This window comes from Panthera uncia, chromosome B1 (genome assembly GCF_023721935.1).
Source record: "Panthera uncia isolate 11264 chromosome B1, Puncia_PCG_1.0, whole genome shotgun sequence".
Lineage (NCBI taxonomy): Eukaryota > Metazoa > Chordata > Mammalia > Carnivora > Felidae > Panthera > Panthera uncia.
The window spans coordinates 151,919,829-151,942,967 of record NC_064811.1 but is presented as its reverse complement, the minus strand read 5'-3'; the positions used below and the strand labels follow the sequence as shown (position 1 = coordinate 151,942,967).

General features: G+C 38.0%; 1 long non-coding RNA gene across 2 annotated transcripts in view; it reads right to left on the bottom strand.

Annotated features, from left to right (window-relative positions):
* Positions 1-360: 360 nt before the first annotated feature.
* The window catches only part of LOC125923800 (uncharacterized), a 35,373-nt gene continuing 12,594 nt past the window's right edge, over positions 361-23,139 (bottom strand). The window contains exon 4 of one of the 2 annotated variants that reach the window (XR_007458168.1): positions 361-488. This is a non-coding gene — a long non-coding RNA (uncharacterized LOC125923800). Of the gene's footprint in view, positions 489-21,558; positions 22,264-23,139 lie in introns of those variants that run through there. The other variant, XR_007458166.1, reaches the window with a different exon arrangement.

Below are 23,139 nucleotides of genomic sequence, written 5' to 3'. Positions count from 1 at the left end.
ATTTAATTGTGCTCTCTGAGAACCAGGGAAGAGCCAAGGAAGTTACTTGTTACTTTTAGAGATCACTGCCTCTCTCTAATTGTCTGCATTAGCTCATATCAATCTGTTGAACACATTGGTCTATAGATTTATAATCCAGGTATTGGGTTTGGTGTTGGCTAGGTAGAGAAGAATAATGGAAGGTTGATGTTGGAAGATGGTGTGATGTCTTAGGCTATACTTGATTCCTTGTCTTTGGTCAGTCCAGTGGATCAACTTTCCTGGCTTTCAGAAATTAAATGAGATGACTAGCTTCTCTCATTCAGACACAGCTATATTACAGTGTTATTTTGATTGCCTGTAAAGAAAAACAACAACAACAGCAACAAACACCAGACCTTTATTTTCAGTTCTCTGGCTCTGCATGTTTTGTTATTACACTTGTTAAACTTGAATCTGAGGTCCAAACATTTCATTGAAGATTTTCTGGGTTTTGATAGTAGGATATTCTAGAAGATAAAGCAGATAATCCTAGTGTGATTTAATTTATATTTATCCATCCACCATTTTTCTACCTACTTCTCCCCTCCCCAGTTTTGAAAAGGACGTTTAGAGTTGTCTTCCTTCACTCCCTTAGTTAGCCCCTGCCTCACATAGTTTTTCCCTAACTACTCTTGTCAGCAGAAACATTTAATAGGAAATGATTCTATATTTCTGGAACAAGATCAACAAAAAAGTTCTTGGCATTGAACTGAGGTGAATATGTAGTTGAAAATACTGTATTTTTTTAATATGTGAACTTAAAATTATTTTTTAATTATAAAAAGGGGTCTCTGATTTGAAAATATTAGTCTGGAAGTTCTTTTGTCATCAGGTGCTATTTCTACCTTATCAGAGTAAATCTGAATTCTTTATCATTCATCTTTTTAAAAAACTAACTTCTCTAGAATTACTCCATTTCACATATCTTTTAAAAAGAATTTTTTTTAACGTTTATTTATTTTTGAGACAGAGAGAGACAGAACAGAGCATGAATGGGGGAAGGTCAGAGAGAGGGAGACACAGAATCCGAAACAGGCTCCAGGCTCTGAGCTGTCAGCACAGAGCCCGACGCGGGGCTTGAACTCACAGACCGTGAGATCATGACCTGAGCTGAAGTCGGCCGCTTAACCGACTGAGCCACCCAGGGGCCCCGTCCATTTCACATATCTTTAACACCAACTTCAAACAACTTTTCTGCTTCTGTTTTCAAACGCCAAATTTTATTTTTGAGTTTTATTTCTTCATTGAAGTTTCAAAGTATTGCATATGTGAAGGAGTGACTGCAGTTTAGACATTTACTTTGGTATGATAAAGATAATACCACTACCACTGCTTTCTCCGAAACCCAGAAAGAAGAGTTCATTTGACACTCAAAAGCTATTAAATTGTCTTTTTTTTTTATTTGGAAGAGCTATGGAAGCTGTTTCTTCTAATTTAAAATTGTTCAAGAAAATACTGACTTTACTGTATTTTAATCTGATAGTGAATTTAGGGGATTGTTTATATAAATATATGTGTCTACAACTAATAATAGTTCTGAGTTATTTTGTTTTCTATAATATTGTGATACCTGAAGCTTAAATTTATTTAATGTGAACTTTTTTTTTTTAATTTTTTTGGTAAGCCTTTATTTTGTCTTGTTTTGTTAGTGTTGTGTGTTAGGTTATTATGGTCCTCTCAGCAGAAAATCCTTTGTTAGATAGCCTGATTCTCAGAAAGAACAATTTAAAGAGATTTATACTATGTCATCATAGTTGGATAGTATTATCCTGAATTTGCTGGTTTTGTGAAATTGCTGGTTTTGTTCATCAAGAGTGATCAAATGTTTGCAATTTCATAATATATATTCAAGAAACAATCAAACAAAAGGTGTTTTAGAATAAATATATTAACTTTCCATTCTAATTCCTCTTATTAACCTATCAGAGACCTTACGAAGGAGATTCAAACTATAGATAACCATAGGTCCATCAAGAAAAGTCTGCTTTGTTTTGTAGTTAAATTGCCTAGTTTTAAAGATATTTAGTCAAAATGATTTTAGTAATTGAAAGCAAATACCTTTTGGGAATATGTAAGTTATATAAAAACTTTCATAACCTGGGATATTATCACATATCAAAGAACTAGTATGTAAATATCATTAGAGGCAAAATAAGTGCCCCCCCTTCCATATCTACTATGGACTCAAATTTTGCTAGCTATAGAATTTTATCTTCTTGGTAGGCATTCTGAAATGATACTACTATGTTATAGAGTCAACAGATTTGCCTTAAAATGCCATTTAAAGATTTTCTTTATACCTATGTTTCAAGTTATAAGAATCAAAGTATATGGGTGTAAAAATGCATGTAAAAAATATGAATCTCCTACACAAGAAATCCAGAATTTTAGAAGAGCTATTATCTAAGAGGTTGTAAATTGGATTGTTCTAAACTCACACTACATCTCATATAAATAATATTATGAATAATAAGGGCAACACATTAGCCAACAAGAGCTGATCTGGTGCACTTCATATTAATCTAGTGTCTCAGTTTTGACTATACTTTTATGGTGGGGAAAATTGACTTAGATCTCTCAGTAATCACTTGGTATACTTCTTTCTAGGAGATACCCTGAGCCCTGCCCAGGTACACACACTCTCCATCTGGCCTATTCCTCTAATGCTACATTCCTCAAGACCTTCCTACCTGCCTTCTATCCCCAGTCTTCCTTATCAATACTTCCGAAGTATAATCTATATTCAAGCATTAGGAAGAAGGAAATTTGCTTTAATTTGTATTCAAGTGTTAGTCACTATAGCCCTTTTAACCTGCTTAAAGATAAATCTGCATTAAAGACAAACACATTGCTATTAGCACAAATTACTATCAATTGGAATATTGAGCTTTAAAACAAAAATGGAAATAGTGTTGGTTGGATTCTTTTGAGGCAAGAGATACCATTAAGTGACCTAACTTAAGCATCTCTTGCTCTTTCTCTGAATGCATGTGATGTCTGAAAGTGCCGTATATTTTCAGTGACTTTGAGGAGGGGAGCTAGTCATTTGTAATTCTGGGTCATTGAAGTCAGGGTCTTGCTGATCCTGTGTTTTTCAGTTCAAGAGCTGTGTCAGGAGCATCTTAGATGTCCGTCACCCACACTCTTAAGATTCTGTGCTCGAGCCTCAGTTTTCTCTACCTCCCAGCTAGTCCTGTCTATCTTCCAGCTCTGCTCATTGATACTATAGACAATAGCTTTCCTCATTTTACTTTTATTGACAGTGACACCACCTTCTCCTTTTTTCAAGAGATAAAAAGGTAGAAGCGATATTCCTTTTTCATTATTTAAAAAAAAACAATTATTTTTAAACAGCTGGCACTTAGCAATTTAGTTTTCACACCCTATTCTGAATTAAATTGATACGGTGATTCTAAAATTGATTCTAAAATCTTAATCTTGCTTTTATCATGTAAGCATCTAGTTAGTGTTTATGCTAAAGACTTGTATTTTGTGGCATTAGTTCTTCACATTTCTTTTTTATGTATTTAAAATTGTTCATTTCTGAGTGGGAAAGTTACTGTTATTGAGATATGTATAGGGCAGGTGCACTTGATTAGAGCATGAACTGTACTTTCACGTTAGCTGGATGTGCTTTGCACTCTGCTCTTGTAGATTTATTTTGTTTACAGTAGACTGATGTCCATTTTTGTAAATGTTTTTACTTAGCACTTTAACTGTGAGTGTACAAACTGATTTTAAATGTAGTGGTTGTATATTTTGGTTATAAATTGGAAATTTTTAATAAAATTAAATTGTTCTCTATTTTGTCATTAGTATCTGATTGCATATAATTTTCTGTATCACCTTCTAGACTACTTAATTAACATATTACACTGCTATTTTTCAATTGGGTTTCATATTTTATATTCTAATATTACTAATATTTTTCATTTATAACATAGAATTCACATTATTCTGGAATATAGAAATATGTAAACAAAAACTGTCCAGTATCATATCCTTTTCTCTCACACTTATTTTGTCAATATAGATAAGACTGATCTCTGTTTATATAACACTACTGGGCACATAATAGGGGTTCAATACATATCTGTTGATAAAATTGAAAAGTATCTGTATCAGTTTTCTAATTAGAAATCCTACTCACATTAACAAATCAGTTGATTTTTTTCATGCACAGGAAGGCAGACCAGGATTCAAACTATTATTAGAGTTTCTTGCCTGGATCATACAGCCTTTGGTTCCAAGGAACCTTTGGAATCATAAGGTCTAACTTCCAAGCCAGTACAAAAATTCTTCAAAACTATCTTTTATAAGCCTCTGCTGGAATGATTTCAGTAACAGGAAGCTCACTACTCTGTAAGGCCTTCCATTCCATTTTGAGGAAACTCTAATTGTTGTAAAAGGCCTTGCATATATAGGGTGGAAAATGTATTTCTTTGTTACCTTCATACACTGGTAGTACTCTACAGATACACCGTAATTCTTTCACAGGACTATTTGCTAGACATTGGAGAAAAGATATGTTGTTTCCTCCAGATCTTTTCTATAAGCAAAACATGTCCTATTTTCCAGTTTCTCCATGACTTCCTATCAGATCCTAGTTGTTCCCTTCCAAAAGACTACAGTTAGGAATATTCCTCTTAAAATTTCCATAGAACTGAACACGTATCTCCAGATTCTATAAAACTAGTGAAGAATCTAATGTACACTATATTCTGTACACTATTACTTGTATTAAGTTTATCACAGAAGAATGGAGCACTTTTTTTTTAATGATCTCCCTCCAATTATTGAAGGATGAAGATATGCATATATACATGTCCATCAATTGTTCAAACTCTAATGTTTGCCAATTTCAGATATTTCTCTAAGGCACTGATTGGTCATTTACTGTGTGCCAGGCAATGAACTAAATAAAATTCTTAATCTCCTGACAGTTTATTTCTAAGGTGAACCAAATATTTAATAAAGATGGGAAAATACCCTAAATTGTTTTATGACTGCTAAATTAGGGAAGAATTTTTTTGAGTGTTTTGTTTTATGGTGATCATTAGCTAACTACACAAATTTTGATCATTAATAGTTTGAGTACTAATCATAGTGTATGTGCTGGGGCAAATACATAGACTAAACCATTGTTTTTTAGGTATGGGATCATTTCATCAAATAAAATAGTACATGTCTCAGTACGTAAAACAGATAAAAGCAGGATTTTTAAAAGAGAAAATGCCTGAAATCTTAATTATTTGACCTAGTCCTTTTATCTCTTCACTACAGCATCCTTGAATCATCTAGACAGAACTCTTAAGAGCTCAAAGAACCAACTTTATAAATTACATTACAATTTGACTCTGGCTGTGGTCACATGAATCTACACATGTGATAAAATTGCAGGGAACTATACACAGAAATGAGGGCTTGTAAAACTTGTGAAATCTATATAAAATAGATGAATTGTATCTATACCAATTTCTTGGTTTTGCTATTGCACTACAGTTACAAAAAAAAATGTTACCATTGGGGAAAACTGGATATGGGTATTATTTCTTAAAACTGCATGTAAATCTGTATCTCAAAAAGGTTAACAAATTTTTTAAATTAGTGAACTAAGTGATCTTAGGTCCCTTCTAAAATTCTGTAATTAATGCCCCATTCATTTTCTAGCTGTTTTTTTCCTTCTGTTAATTCTAAAGAACCTATTAGAATTATTTTTGAAGAGACTCTTGGTAAATGTCATTTACCCAGGAGTCCTTCAGTTCTTGTTTTGCCTTTCCTAATTTGATATTCTCACATGAAAACAAGACCCTGCTAATGTGCTCCATACATTTTGCCTGTTCCCATTCCCCTTCTTCTAAAGTTTACAGGAATAACAATCAGAATCACCCCAGACTTTTGAGTGTGGTCAGCAGAATAATGGCCCCCAATTCCCAGAACTTGTGAATGTGTTATTTTCATGGAAAAAGGGACTTCGTAGATGAATTTAAGATTGCAGACCTTGAGATGGAGATTATCCCAGATTATTCATGTGGGCCCAGTCTAATCACATGAGTCCTTAGAAGCAGAGAACTCTTCCCAGCTGCGGGCAGGGAGGTGAAAAAGGATGAAGGTGTAAGAGAGATGCAACATGGGAAGGACTTAACCCACTGTTGCTGGCTTTAAAGGTGGAGGAGGGAGACCATGAGTGAGGGAATGTAGTGGCCTCTCAAAGCTAGGAATGGCTTTCAGCTGACAGCCAACAAGAAAACATAAATCTCAGTCCTACAACAGCAGGGCACTAAATTCTGCCAACCAGAATGAACAAGGAAATTAATATTCCTCTGAAGTCTCCAGAAAGAAACTACTGACATCTTCATTTTAGCCCCCATGAGACCCATGTCAGACTTCTGACCTACAGAGATAATAAATTTGTGTTGCTTAAGCCCCTAAATTTAGGGTAATTTGTTATAGCAGGAATCAAAAACTAATAAACTGAGCCTCATACCCCCACATCTGCAGAGTGTAGGCAGTGAAAAAACAAGTAATGGAAAATGGCTCAAGGAGTCCATTAAGAATCAGAAGCACTTCAGAGAGCTGGTGAGTTGCCTGCAACAGACTGTTGAGGTTGGTGGAGACAGGTTGGAAGTATTAATAAGAGCAGTCACTCCCTGGTGCCTTTCTTCCTATTCTTTTAGTCTTCATCTTTTCCACCATTATTTTTCATTTTCATTTATTCCCATTCCTCTTATCCTCTCTTCCATCCTTTCCTCCTCTTTAAAACTCTGCTGTTCATTTTTCCCTGTTAGTCAAGTATATGTTTTTATCTACTCCACATTCCCACCAGCATACCCACCCATTTGTCAGAAGAATAAGCCTTGGAAAAATATCAAGATTTTCAGGTGCAGCAAGGAGCCAAAAGGTTAAGAAACGTAGCTTTATCACATGGTCTGGGTACTCCATGCACCAAGATGGTTATATGCAAATTGATTTATTCAAAACAAAACAAAACGGGCTCCTGGGTGGCTTAGTCTGTTGAGCGTCTGACTCTTGATTTTGGCTCAGGTCATGATCCCAGGGTCATGGGATCGAGGCCCGCGTTGGGCTCCATACTAAGCGTGGAGACTGCTTGAGATTCTCTCCCCCCCACCCCCACCCCTCTCACCAACTCATGCTATTTCTCTCTTTAAACTAAGCTAAACAGGAACTCAAAAATTTTTGAAAAATAACAAAAGCTTTTTGCTAAGGTATTGATTAGTCACTATCTTCTATTCTGCAGCTGAAGAATTATGCTGAGCACTTTTCACTATCTCTGTAGACAGCTCAAAACTAAACACCCTAAGGGGCTAATAGTTCATCAACTTCAAATAATATTAGATGAGCTACTGTACGGTAATAAATACAATTGAAGCATTTAAACATGTCACATGAGGTGAATCAATGAAGTAGGTATATTTTTTATTTTAAGAATTTTTTGGCACCAGATTTGGTAGAAAGTGCTGAATATGGGGAATAAATTCACACACTAATACCAACATGCAGACTTCGGGTTTCCCAAATGTCCTGGTGGCTAAAAGGGCAGACAGGGTGTTCTCTGGCAACAGATCAGGCATGGTTGAGCCAGTTTAAAGGAACTGTTAATAGTCCTGAAGGCAGAGGTAATACAGGTGCCCTTGGCCATAAATTTAGTCGATTCCAAATGAGCCCTTACCATAACAACGAGGAGATAAGTCCCTCACATTCTCAGAGTGAAAATAAGCATTCTGAAAATTCCAAAGATTGTCTAGGTCCTATGGCCGCCAGATACTGGCTTGTTTCTGGAGCCATTGCTACAGCACTTAAATTTGTTAGTAAATCCAGAGGAGAACAAACTAAATCATTTAAACTTAAAAATTCTTCCTTTCCTCTCTTTTTTTCTACTTACTGTTAATTTCCTTTGCAGAACCATGCCATATTTAACTATAAGACTTTTAGCGATCATAATTTTAGTTGTTTTTTTCAGAGCCAAGTTCATATTTGTAGTGTTTTTCTTGTCCGTTGATGAAAGCTACTTTAGTAAATGATGTTTCATGTTTCTGGGAGCATTCAATAGCATGTATTAATTCATTCTTTTATTCAGCAAATACTCATTTGTTGACCTACTCTTTACCAAGTAGTAAGACCCTAGGAACTCAAAGAAGAAAATGACATGGTGTATACTCTTGCAAAGTTCACACTCCAGTGAGGAGATGAGATTTCTAACACTGGTGTGCTCAAAGTGTTATGTAAGCACAAATGTGGAAGAACTTACTTCCGCCATGAAGACCGGGCATACAGAGAACTTTATGGAATGTGAAAGAATTAATTGATTACGTAGGGGACAAAACAGGCAGTTGTTCTGTGGCAGTCCTGTAATCAGAATGTTGAGTGCAAAAGGAGGAAACAGACAATAACTAAGTAAAAAATTAACATATTAAGATAATAAATGCTATAACTTTCCTATAGGCAGGGGGTTAAAGTCTTGGTAAAAAATTAATGGATTTTGTTCAAAACGCAAAAGGGTGGGAGTGCCTTTTGGCGCTCAGGCCTTTTGGGTGGCTCAGTCGGTTGAGTGTCCAACTTCTGTTCAGGTCATGATCTATCTGTTTGTGAGTTAGAGCCCCACATCGGGCTCTCTGCTAACAGTGCAGAGCCTGTTGCAGATCCTCTGTTGCCCTCTCTCTCTGTCCCTCCCCCATTCACTCTCTCTCCCTCAAAAATAAAAAACATTTAAAAAATTTACAAAAATGCAAAAGGGTGCATTGAAGCATTTTAATTAAGTGATTAACATAATTTTCTTTTAAAAAATTATTCAGAGTGTGGAGGTTCCTCAAAAAATTAAAGATCGATCTACCCTATGACCCAGCAATAGCACTGCTACCCTATAGCAATAGCAATAGGAATTTACCCAAGGGATACAGGAGTGCTGATGCACAGGGGCACTTGTACCACAATGTTTATAGCAGCACTTTCAACAATAGCCAAATTATGGAAAGAGCCTAAATGTCCATCAACTGATGAATGGATAAATTGCGGTTTATATACACAATGGAATACTACAATGGCAATTGTAGTGGCAATGAGAAAGAATGAAATATGGCCTTTTGTAGCAATGTGGATGGAACTGGAGAGTGTTATGCTAAGTGAAATAAGTCATACAGAGAAAGACAGATACCATGTTTTCACTCTTATGTGGATCCTGAAAAACTTAACAGAAGACCATGGGGGAGGGGAAGGGAAAAAAAAAAAAAGGTTAGAGAGGGAGGGAGCCAAAACATAATAGACTCTTAAAAACTGAGAACAAACTGAGGGTTGATGGGGGGTGGGAGGGAGGGGAGGGTGGGTGATGGGTATCGAGGAGGGCACCTGTTGGGATGAGCACTGGGTGTTGTATGGAAACCAATTTGACAATAAATTTCATATTGAAAAAAATAATAAATAAATGTGCCACTTTATATGCAATAAATAAATAAATAAGATAAAAAATTATTCTGGGGGTTCCTGGGTGGCTCGGTTGGTTGAGCATCCATCTTAGGCTCAGGTCATGATCTCTCGATTCATGGGTTCCAGCCCTGCATTCTCTCTCTCCCTCTCTTTCTTCCCCTCCCCCCCCAAAATAAATAAACATTTTTTAAATAAAAATGAATAAAAAATAAAAAATTATTCTGGGGGCACCTGGGTGGCTCAGTCAGTTAAGTATCCAACTCCAGCTCAGGTCATGATCTCACAGTCTGTGAGTTCGAGCCCTCATGGACTCTCTGCTGTCAGTGCAGAGCCTGCTTCAGATCCTCTGTTCACCACCCCCTCTCTGCCCCTCCCCCACTCGCAGGCACAGGCACCCTCTCTCTCTCTCAAAAATAAATAAAAATTAAAAAAATTATTCTGGTAGCTTTATGAAAATGGATTATGAGGACTGAGAATTCACACAGGGAAACCAATAAAAAAGCAGTTGAGTTAGTATGGGTTAGAGATAATAGTGACTTTCATGCAGATGGTTTTGCAGAGATGGACAAAAAAGGAAGATTAAGGATGTCTTTTGAAGTTAGAGTCAATAAGACCAATATACTGGATGTTATAGATAAGGAAAAGGGGGTGCATAAAAGATAATTCTTAGTTTTTTAGCCAGGGCAGCTAGGTAGGTTATGATGTCACCGAAGTGGAAAAGACTGGAAGAAGTATAGATGTTAGAGGGTTCTGTTTTGGACAGGTTAAGCTTAAGGTAACACTACTAGCTATCCAAGTGAAGATGCCATGTAAGCTGTTGGATAGGAGTCTGGAGCTCCAGTTGAGATTTTGACCTGTGATAGAAATTTGAGACTCATCAAGGTGTAGATGGGATCTAAAGCCATCAGGCTATATGAGATCACCTTGGAAAAAAGTGGATAGAGAAGAGAAGTTGTGTAGAGCACAAAAAGTCAGGAAAGGGGACTGAGAGGGGGAGGCCAGTTAGCTAAGAAGAAAATCAAGGGAATATGTTAGGGAAGCCGGGAGAGAAAAGTGTTCTAAGAGGAGGGAATAGTTCAACTGGTCAAATGATGGATAAAGATCAAATAAGATGATGACTAAGGAAGACGACATGATTTTACAATATGTAGGTTATTGAAAAGAAGTGGGAGAGAAGCCGTTGTGGAGTGGATTGGAAAGCAAATGGGGAACTCGCATTTTGAGCAGCTGGAAGACTACATACTTTTTTTTTTTTTTTCAATGTTTTTTATTTATTTTTGGGACAGAGAGAGACAAAGCATGAACGGGGGAGGGGCAGAGAGAGAGGGAGACACAGAATCAGAAACAGGCTCCAGGCTCCGAGCCATCAGCCCAGAGCCCGACGCGGGGCTCGAACTCACGGACTGCGAGATCGTGACCTGGCTGAAGTCGGACGCCCAACCGACTGCGCCACCCAGGCGCCCCAAGACTACATACTTTTAATGACTCTCCCAATGAAAGCAGTCAAAATACTGGATTATATAAAAATCATACTGAAGGAAGTCCATTAGGCCAAAAGGAAATGACGCCAGATAGTAGCTCAAGTACACAGGAGGAAATGGATAAATGATAAATATGTGGGTTCATATGTTTTTTAAGTTTCCTAGATCCATTTTCGGGGTGGGGGGAGGCTATTTCCCATACACACCACCAAGTAATTCTCAGACACTAGCAGGGTGTCCAAGAATTCCACTCAATTCTGACACTGTCCACCCAGAGATAGCATCAGATTCCACAGGATAAGGATTCAGTCCTATACAACCGCCCCCAACCACACTTCAGATGCCAGTGACAAGCCCTGGGCTATTACCTGTGCTTCTGACACACCGGCCACACAATGACCTCCACCTTAGGTTTGATTCATTTGCTAGGGCAGCTCATAGAACTCAGGGAAACACTTTCTTACTTTTCTAATTATTTTTAATTATTTTAATTATTTTATATATTTTTTTAATTTTTTTAACGTTTATTTATTTTTGAGACAGAGAGAGACAGAGCATGAACAGGGGAGGGGCAGAGAGAGAGGGAAACACAGAATCTGAAACAGGCTCCAGGCTCTGAGCTGTCAGCACAGAGCCCGACGCGGGGCTCAAACTCATGGACCGTGAGATCATGACCTGAGCCGAAGTTGGACGCTTAACCGACCAAGCCACCCAGGCGCCCCTATTTTAATTATTTTATAGTATTAGTATTGTTTTATATCCAACAAGTTTTAATTATGTTTTATATTATATATTTTATTATATAATTTTATATAGTATAAAAATATTTTATTTTATATATTATAAACATAAAAATATATTTTATTTTATATGTTTTATTACATAAAACAATAATTTTATTATATAAAACAATAATTAAAATTTGTTGGATTTAGGGTTGCCTGGGTGCTCACAGTTGGTGGGTTCAATCCCCATGTTGGGCTCTGTGCTGACAGCTCAGAGCCTGGAGCCTGCTTTGGATTCTGTGTCTCCCTCCCTCTCCACCCCTCCCCTACTCATGCTCTGTCTCTCTCTTAAAACTAATAAACATTTTTTAAAAAAGATTTAAAATTTGTTGGATTTATAATATTTATATTATATACTAATATATGATAATTTGACAACATATATGACAAACACAAAGGAGGGGGAAGGGAATGTAGCTACATTGGAACAGTCTATACTAGCAATAAATTAGTATTAATTTTAAGTAGTTCTGATAATGCATACTATAATCCCTCGTAAAAGAAAATCCATATGGCAAGAAAATAACTGTAAAAAAATACAGCAAAAAAATCAAAATAGGCATTAGCATGTACTACTACATATTTTTTAAAAACCTTGTTTAATGTTTATTCATTTTTGAGAGACACAGAGACAGAGACAGAGCACAAGAGGGGGAGAGGCAGAGAGCAGAGATGGACAACACAGAGTCTGACATGGGGCTTGAATTCACAAACCTTGAGATCATGACCTGAGCTAAGTCAGACGCTTAACCAACTGAGCCACCCAGGGGCTCCTAAATAATTTTTTCTTTAACACAAAAGAAGGAAGTAAAGGGAGAATAGTGGAACAAGAAGGACAAGAGATATAACAAAGGAGTAACAAAGTAGCAAATGTAACTCTAACCATATCGATAATTATATTTATTAACATGAATATGATAAATCCTCCCTCAAAAGCTATCAGTCAACAACCTGCACAAAAAAGCAATTTAATCCTATCTGCTCTTTCCAACAGGTACACCTTAGATTCAAAGACACAAATGGGTTGAAAGTAAAAACACGAAAAAAGATATGCCATGCAAACAATAACCATAAGGGAGCTATAGTGGCTATGCTAACACCAGACATGTTAAAGAGAATCAATATTGTTATTATAATAATAGAATTATTATAATAATAAAAGTGTCAATACCTGAGGAAAATGTAACAATTATAAATGTATACATACCTAAAAGCAGAACCTCAAAATACATGGAATTAAACCTAACAGAAATGAAAGGGGAAATAGACAATTCAACAGTAATGGTTTGGGGTTTTTAGTAACTGGTAGAACAACTAGACATAAAAGCAGTGACAATATAGAAAACTATCAAACATCTCAGCCTAACTGACATATATAAAATATGTGATCTAAATATTGCAGGGGCACCGGAGGAACTCAGTCAGTAAAGCAAAGGACTCTTGATTTCCACTCATGATCTCATGATTCATGGGATTGAGCCTAGCATGGAGCTCTGTGTTGATGGAGCCTGCTTGGGATTCTCTCTCTCCTTCTCTCTCTGCCCCTCCCCCATTTGCACATTCTCTTTCTCTCCCTCTCTCTCTCTCTCTGTTAAAATAAACACTTAAAAATAAATAGATAAATAAATAATTAAATATTACAGAATATATATTCTTTCCAAGGACACATGGAACATTCTAGTGAATAGACCATATGCTATGAGCAAAGATTGGCAAACATCTCCTATAAATGACCAGAAAATAATTTTTTTTTTTTTTTTTTTTTTTTGCTTTGTGGACCACACAGTCTCTGCTGCAGCTGTGCCTGTTTATTCTTGTAGAACAAAACTAGTCAGAGATAATGCATAGACAGGCATGGCTGTGTTCCAATAAAATTTTGTTTACTAAACAGGTGGCAGGCCAGATTTGATTTGCGGGTCATAGTTTGCCAACCTCTGTGCTATGCCATAAAACAAGTCCCAATTAGTGTAAAAGGATTGAAAGAATGCACAGTATTTTCTTCAAACACAGCAGAGTTAAATAAGAAATCATTAACAGAAAGAAATCTTGAATAACTATTTTTTATATGAAACACACTACTACATAACTCACAAATTAAAAAGACGTCACAAGGGAAATCAGAAGATATTTTGTGATAAATGAAAATGAAAACAAAACAATGAGGAGCACCTGAGTGGCTCAGTTGGTTAAGCATCTGACTCTTGGTTTTGGCTCAGGTCATGATCTCACACATTGTGAGATTGAGCCCCACATCAGGCTCTGCACTAAGTGGAGCCTACTGAGGATTCTCTCTTTCCCTCTCTTTCTGCCACTCCCCTGCTCCCATGGTCTTTCTCTCTCAAAAATAAACAAATAAACTTAAAAAAACAACAACAATGAATTTAGAAAGATCAACCCCAAATTCATTCTATTATCCTAATATCAAAGACAAAGACATCAGGAAAATGAAACTATATACCAATATACCTCATGAACATAGATGAAAAAAATCTTTAATAAGATATTAGCAAACTGAATCCATCAATATTATAAAATATTGTATATATAATAATATTATATTATATATATAAATATTTATATTTATATTTATTATATATAAATATATATATTATATATAAAATATTTATATATAATAATTATATGCATCATGGCTAAGTGGGATTTATCCCAAGAATGCAATGTTGGTTTAACATCTGAAATATCAACAGATGCAATGTATTATGAACAAAAGGACGAAAGTCACATGAGCATCTCAATATGGAAAAAGCACTTGACAAAGTCCAACACCCCCTCATGGTAGAAACTCTTAGTAAATTACGAACAGAAGAGAATGTCCTCAATTTGATAAAGAGTATTTGTGAACAACTAACACTTTATTTAATCATAAAAAACTAAATGCTTTTCCCTTAAGATTGAAAATAAGGCAAATAGGGGCGCCTGGGTGGCGCAGTCGGTTAAGCGTCCGACTTCAGCCAGGTCACGATCTCGCGGTCCATGAGTTCGAGCCCCGCGTCAGGCTCTGGGCTGATGGCTCGGAGCCTGGAGCCTGTTTTCGATTCTGTGTCTCCCTCTCTCTCTGCCCCTCCCCCGTTCATGCTCTGTCTCTCTCTGTCCCAAAAATAAATAAAAAACGTTGAAAAAAAAATTTTAATAAAAAAAAAAAAAGAAAAGAAGGCAAATATGTCTATTCTTTCCTCTTTCAACATTGTACAAGGTTGTGACTAGTACAAAAGCCTAGAAAATGATTGAACGATTTCAGATTGGAAAGAAAGAAAACTATCTTTATCTGCATATGACAACACTATATGGAGACAATCCCAAAAAATCTACACCCAAAAACCTACGAAGAACTAATAAATGAGTTTAGTAGTGTCACAGAATACAAGATCAATATTTTAAAAATCATTTATTTTCTTAATGTACTAGCAATAAGCAATTTCCAAATAAAATTTTAAAGTCCATTTACAACAGCATCATGAAGAATGAAATATGAATAAATTTACCAAAAGAATTGTGAAACCTGTACCCTGAAAACTACAAAACATTGCTAAAAGAAGCTAAAGAAGATCTCAAAACCGTGAAGAGCTAAATCCATCTTCATGGTTTGGGAGACTCAGTATTATTAAGACTGAAATTCTTTTCAGGGTGCCTTGGTGGCTCAGTCAGTTAAGCGTCTGTCTCCAGCTCAGGTCAGGGCCTGCTTTGGATTCTGTGTCTCCCTCTCTCTCTGCCCCTCGCCTGCTCGTACTCTTTCTCTCTCTCAAAAATAAATAAACATTTAAAAACAGATTGAAATTCTTTTCAAACGGATCTATAAATTTAATGTAATCCCTGTCAAAATTCTAGCAGGACTTTTGTAAAACATGACAAGTTGAGTCTAAAATTTATGGAAATATAATATATCTAGAATAATCAGAACAATTTTGAAAAGAATGAAGGTGGAGGACTCACACTACTGAATTTCAAAACTTATAAAGCCACAATAAATAAGACCATGTGGTATTGGTATAAAGATAGGCAGACAGCAATTAAAATCTTTAATTTATGGTTGATCAATTCTCAACAATGGTTCTAAGAAAATTCAAGAGAGGAAAGGATAGGTTTTCTTTTTTAACAAATTATGTTGGGACAAGTAGATAACCACTTGCAAAAAAAAAAAAAAAAAAAGAACTTAGACCCTAACCTCATACTATACACAAATGTTCAGCTAAAATACAGTGTTCACCAATATGTAAGAACAAAACTAAAAAGCTTCTAGAAGAAAACATAGATATAAATCTTCAGATGTGACAACAAAAGTTGTCCATACAAAAGTTGTCCAACAAAAGTTCAATCCATAAAATAAAAATTGGTAAATTGGCTTTGCCACAATTAAAAAGTTTTGTGTTCCAAAAGACACTACTAAGAAAATTAGAAAACAGGCCACAACGTCGGAAAAAAATATTTGAAAATCATATAAAGAGCTCTCACAATTCAGTAATGAGAAAACAACCCAATTAAAAAAATTTTTTCAACATTTATTTATTTTTGAGAGACAGAGAGAGACAGTGTGAGCTGGGGGGGCGGGGGTGGGCAGAGAGAGAGGGAGACACAGAATCCGAAGCAGTCCCCAGGCTCTGAACCGCCAGCACAGAGCCTGATGCAGGACTGGAACTCATGAACCGCGAGATCATCACCTGAGCCGAAGTCAGCGCTTAACCAACTGAGCCATCCAGGCGCCCCAACCCAATTTTTAATTAAAAAAAATTTTTAAGTTTATTTATTTATTTTTAGAGAGGATGGGGGACAGAGAGAGGAGAGAGAGAATCCCAAGCAGGCTCCTTGCTGGTAGGAGCTCGAACTCACAAACCATGAGATCATGACCTGAGCTGGCATCAAGAGTTGGATGTTTAATTTTTTTTTATGATTTATTTTATATTTGAGAGAGAGACAGAACACGAGTAGGGGAGGGGCAGAGAGATGGAGACAGAAGCTGAAGCAGTCTCCAGGCTCCAAGCTGTCAGCACAGAGTCTGATGTGGGGCTTGAACCCATGAGCAGTGAGATCATGACCTGAGCCAAAGTTTGGATGCTCAACTGACTAAGCAACCCAGGCACCCCAACAACCCAATTTTTTAATGTTCAAAAGATTTCATGTTTATTTATTTTTGAAGGAGAGAGAGACAGAGCGTGAGCAGGGAAGGGACAGAGAGAGAGGGAGACACAGAATCTGAAGCAGGCTCCAGGTTCTGAGTTGCCTGCACAGAGCCCAATGCAGGGCTTGAACTCACAGCTGTGAGATCATGACCTGAGCCGAAGTCAGATGCTTCACTGACTGAGCCACCCAGGCACCCCTAAAGTTCAAAAGATTTAAAGAGACATTTCCCCAAAGAAGATGTATACTTGGCTAATAGACACATGCAAAGATGCCCAATCTCAGCTACTAGGCTAATTCCAGTTAACCTACAAGTTAAACCATACCCCAGCAAAATGGCTATGCTAAAAAAGACAGATAATAGCAAGTGTTGATGAAGCTGTGGAGAAACTGGAAACCTCATATATTGCTGGTGAGAACATAAAATGGTATATACACTTCGGAAAACAATCGGGCACTTTCTTAAAAAGCTAAACATAAATTTAACATACAACCCAGGAATTCTACTATGAGGTGTTTGCACATGAGAAATTAAAACATATGTCCACACAGAGACTTACACGTGAATGTTCATAGCAGCATTATTCATAACAGTCCCCCAGATGGAAACAATCCACATCCTTGTTAACTGGTGAATGGGTCAACAAAATGTGGCATATCCATATAATGAGATTCTATCCATCAATAAAAAGGAAGGAATTACTACTATATACAGTGGAAATAAACCTCAAAGATATTATGTTAAATGAAAGAAGCAAAATGCAAGAGGTTACATTTTGTATGATTCCATTTTTATGGAATGGGCAGAAATGGCAAATCTATAGAGACAGATAGATTAGTGGAAATGGGCATGAGAGATTTTTTTTTTTTTTTTGGCAATGATGAAAATGCTCTAAAATTGTACTGTGGCGATGGTTGCACAACTTCATATAACTTTCCTATAAATCTAAACAGGTGACTTTTTGAGGTAAATGACACCTCAAAAAAGCTAAGGAAAAAAAAACCAGATTGACTTTAACTGTGGAGTCAATACCTACAAAGTCGTCACTAAAAACTTGAGTCATCATTCATTAAAAATAAATTGCTGGAAATTCTGGGGATGTAATGGACAGCATGGTGACTATAGTTAACAGTATTGTACATTTGAAAGTTGCTAATAGAGTAAATCTTAAAAGTTCTCATCAGAAGAAAAAAAATTATAATTACATGAGGTGATGAATGTTGACTAAATTTGTGGTAATCATTTTGCTATATATACATTCTTTTGTTCCTGATCACCAATTCTAGAGTGTATGTTGAGGGGCACCCCCCCCAACACACACACATACCACCAACCAGGCCCTGATGACACCATCCTGACACTGTCTACACAGAGATAGCGGGTAGAGGTTCACCTGGACAGTCTAACATTTAGAAGTTGAAAGTGTAAGAGGAAACCAGCAAGAGGGATCAAGAAGTGGCCAGAAAGGTAGGCAATGTGTTGTCCTGGAAAGCGAGGGAAGGAAGTTTTTCCAGGGGGGTTGCATAATCAACTCTCCTGTTGGAAAGTGCTGCTAAGTCTAATAAGATGAGGACTGAGAGATGGCCATTGATTTAGCAACTGCAAGTCAGTTTCAAACACATGCTTTTGGTAGAGGAATGAGGCAGAAAACCCATTTCCGGTGGGACTAAGAATGGAGATAAGAAGTCTAGGCATATCGATGAGAGTAGATGACCAAGGGGGAGCATCAGAGATGGTTACTGGAGATGAGGTAACTGAGGGTTATTAATAGGTTAGAGGTAACAAGTAGATAACAAAGAGATGCAGTTAAAATGTCCTTTTTCTAGGGCCGCCTGGGTGGCTTAGTCGGTTGAGCGTCCAACCTCAGCTCAGGTCATGATCTCACAGTCTGTGAGTTCGCGCCCCACATCAGGCTCTGTGCTGACAGCTCAGAGCCTGGAGCCTGCTTTGGATTCTGTGTCTCCCTCTTCCTCTGCCCCTCCCCTGCTCATGCTCTGTCTCTCTCTCTGCCAAAAATAAATAAACATTAAAAAAAAAAGTCCGTTTTCTACTTGAGCGTGAGCTTCTTTTATTCATTCATTAGCTCATCAACATGGATTCACTGGATTCATTTATAGATGAACATCTTTATTTTGGAATAGGTGAGATAAAGACAGGAAATTCTGTGAGGCAGAAGGAAATACAGTGGTTGAGCCTGGGGCTGGAAGGCCTGTGCTGGGAAAATGCTTTGAATGAGGACAGGTCAAAGGTTTTAGGCACCCAAACCAACTTCATCTATTTCACGGTTTAAAAAATTTTTTTAATGTTTATTTTTATTTTAGAGATAGAGAGACAGAGTGCGAGTGTGGGGAGGAGCAGAGAAAGAGGGAGATCCAGAATCCAAAGCGGGCTCCAGGCTTGGAGCTGTTAGCACAGAGCCCAACGCGGAGCTTGAACCCATGAACTGCGAGATCATGACCTGAGACAAAGTCGGATGCTTAACCAACTGAGCCCACCAGGCACCCCTCATGGTTTTAGACTAGATGACCCCTTGCCAGTTTAAAACAACTGAACAAGCAAACTCGGCGAGGAACCTGCCTTCTCTGGAATTCCCTTAGTTCTGTCTCCAAAGGTTGTCTTCTTCCTCTTTCATCTCTGGCTTCCCTCACTTTCCCTGGTCATGCCTAAAGTAAAATAAATTATTAATACAGAAACAACGTAAATATGTCTGTGGAGGGGGCAGTTAACTTTCTTTTACAGAATGTCAGGGTCGGGGGGCATCTGGGTGGCTCAGTCGGTTAAGCATCCCACTCTTGATTTCAGCTCAGGTCATGATCTCACGGTTCGTGAATTCAAGCCCCGAATCAGGCTCTGCACTGATAGGGTAGAGCCTGCTTGGAATTCTCTCTCTTCCCTTCTCTCTGGGTCTCCCTCACTCTTGAGTGTGCTCTCTGTCTCTCTCAAAAATAAATAAATAAAACTTAAAAAAAAAAAAGAAAGTATGTCAGGGTTGGAAAAGGCCCTAGACATCATCTAATTTAGGGACAGGCAGACTTTTTCTGTAAAGGGCCAGATGGTGAATATTTTAGGCTCTCAAATTTCAACAATCTGCATCACAATTACTCAACTCTGCTGTTGTAGCACAAAAGCAGCCAGAGACAACACATAAACAGGTGGGGTTGTTTTCCAATAAAACTTTATTTATAAAACCAGACAGTGGGCTAGATTTGTTCCAAGGGCCATAGTTTGCTAACCCCCGATCCACCCCAAGAGGTGATAAAACTGAGACCCAATTAGCATGAAGGAAAGCCAGGACAAGAATCTACTTTCCCTGAGCCTCAGAGAAGAGCTCATCTTACTACAACAAAGATTCTCAAATTTTCCTTTGCATAAAAATCACCTGGGGGATAGAAGGGATAAAATTATGAAAAAAACAGATTCTCAGGCCCACTCTTCATAGATTTAGATTCATTTGGTCTGAAGTAGGACCCAGAAAAAAGCACACATGATAAATATCCCTCCCCACATCATAGATTCTTGAATCCCCTAGGCAACGAGTAAATCCTCCGTATCACAGATGGACAAGTAAGCGGGGGATGAGGAATGGTTTTGAATACTTCTCCCGATTTTTTTCCCTTTCCCTTTGCTCCAGAATCCCTTGGTCTGTAGCAGCTTGCCTGTGCCATGGGGCAGGCCTGCAGGAAGTATGCCGACACCTGCCAGCTGGCCTAGTGGGCGAAGTTTAACTCTAGGGAGGTGACAGGGCAGTTTTGAGCCAGCTTTCCTAATGAGCATCACTTGTTGACGGACTAGGGGGGAGGCGCTTGTTATGCACTTTTGGCCTGAAGCCTTTTCTGGGATTGCAGATGAAAGGATGCCATAAGGCTTCCTTATTCACCTCAGTAGAAAAAAGTGGAAAAATCATCAAAGCAACAATTTGGTTCACACTTCTCATTGAAAAGGGTCAGATTGGCTGGAGGAAGCTTGTGGAGGTAGTTTGGCATGGAATTTTCACACTTGATCTATTTCTTTCTTCCTCAATCCATTACCCCTGCCCAGTGCACCTTGATCCCTTGAATGGGGATATTGTCTGCTCCAAGTCATCCAAAACAAAGCCTCTGTTCTTTTGAGTAATTTCTGCCCCCCAATCCCCCAGATGCTTAGGAAATATAACCCCTAAGAAAACAACATGTGGTTAAGAATATTACGTCAGGAGTCCCTATTCCTGTAAAGGGACTGGCCTAATCCAGAAACTTCGTTTCTGACATTATCCCAATTTCAAACCCCCTACAGTACCTTTTCCTCATAGTTCTTCATCTCTTTGTAAGAACTCTAGAGCTAGGCGTATACATTGGAATTAAAAGTTAAGTTATAAGAGGTGCCTGGGTGGCTCAGTGGTTAAGCGTTTGACTCTTGAGTTAGGCTCAGGCCATGTTCTTGAGGCTCATGGGTTCGAGCCCTGTGTCATGTTCTGCATTGACAGCAGGGAGGCTGCTTGGGATTCTCTGTCTCCTCTCTTTCTGCCTTTCCCCCACTCGTTCTCACTCTCTCTCTTTCTATCTCTCTCAAAAATAAACTTGAAAATAAATAAATAAATAAATAAATGTTAAGTTATGAGATAAGATGGAGTTTATGGGGCTCAATTTCAAATTGCTTTCCAGGGCCATCTCCATCCGACTCTCCAAGGAAAGGGAAGAGGCCTAAGGCAATGGTCAGATTTAGATTCTTTATGGTTGATGCTTTCGACATAGATAGCCACCTTCTTTAACCATAAGACCACACTATACAGAAGTGCAAAAAGAGAGGTTCCTCCCTCTCCCCAAAAAAGGGAGTTTCCCTCCATTCCTGCCTTCGTTTCTGTAGCGCACAGGGCTGGAAGGCAGAGGAAGCCTTAGCTGGTCTTTCTGGCAGCCTTTGCTCCTGCTGTCCCTCCACGTCACCTAAGACTCCTACTGACCCAGCCCTGGACAACTTCTGAGCTGACGTCGCAGTGACTCACAAATGTGCGTTTTCATCTGTGTGAATCCCTTGAGAAACAGGGGCTCTGAGAGGAAAAAGACCGGCTGAGATAACGCTGCTCAGGAGTGAGGTCTCCTTTCTGAGGTTTCCCTAGAATAGCTCGTATCTGTAAATTCTAAGCCACAGTGCGCTCTTGTCATAAGGGGGGGTGTGTCTGGATGAGAGAGAAGAAGGGATGGGGAGATCAAACACGCCCTGAGGAAGGCCCAGCTTCAAAGTCAGGTCCAGCACTGATGTAGGTGTGAGAGAGGAGGTGGAAACCAGGGCCGGCCCTTTTCCTTGGGGCTCTTTCCACCCACCTCTCCATCTTCCTGCCTCTGCATCTTCCTCTGAAGAAGATGCTTCTCTGCTTCTCTGTATCCCTGTTTAGACCAGGAGTTTTCAACCTGTGGTTCGTGGGGCCCTGGAATATACAAACATATGTGCATTTTATGGGAAAAGGTCTCTCATTTCTTATATTCTCAAAGTGGACTATCACTAAAAACAGTTAAGAACCATTATTCTAGATTTTTCCTCCTTTGCCTCCTTTCTGAGCCTCCCTCTGCCTCGCTAGGATTCTGACAGTTACACTGTTTTCACCCTCTTCCCTCAGCCCACGCCTTCCTGTCTCTTCTCTCATGTCTTCTCTCTTTCTCCTTCTACCTTTGGCTTCCTGCCCCGTACCCTCTCTTTTTCCTTCTGAAATCTGCCCATAATACAAACATAAACACTGATAATTGTCACATGTTGAGGTGCTCAGTAGCTAAATGTTTAGGCTCCCTAATTATGTTCTTAATTTTATTTTTTTTTAATTTTTAAAAAATTTTTTAAAAATTAAAAAAATTTTTAAATGTTTATTTATTTTTGAGGGAGAGACAGAGACAGAGTGATAGCCAGGGAGGGGTAGAGAGAGAGGGAGACAGAATCCAGAGCAGGCTCCAGGCTCCGAGCTGTCAGCACAGAGCCTGATGTGGGGCTCGAACCCATAAACCATGAGATCATGACCTGAGCTGAAGTCGGACTCTTAACCTACTGAGCCACCCAGGCGCCCCTATGTTCCTAATTTTAACAGCCACTGAGTTGGACATTTTAGATTTTTCTAAAAAAAAAACCATATATATATACATATATATATATATATATATGTATATATATGTGTGTATGTGTGTGTGTGTATATATATATACATACATATATATATACATACATATATATACACACACACACACACATATATATATATACACATATATATGTATATATATATATATGAGGGATAGTTGTTGGCTACTTCTTAGCT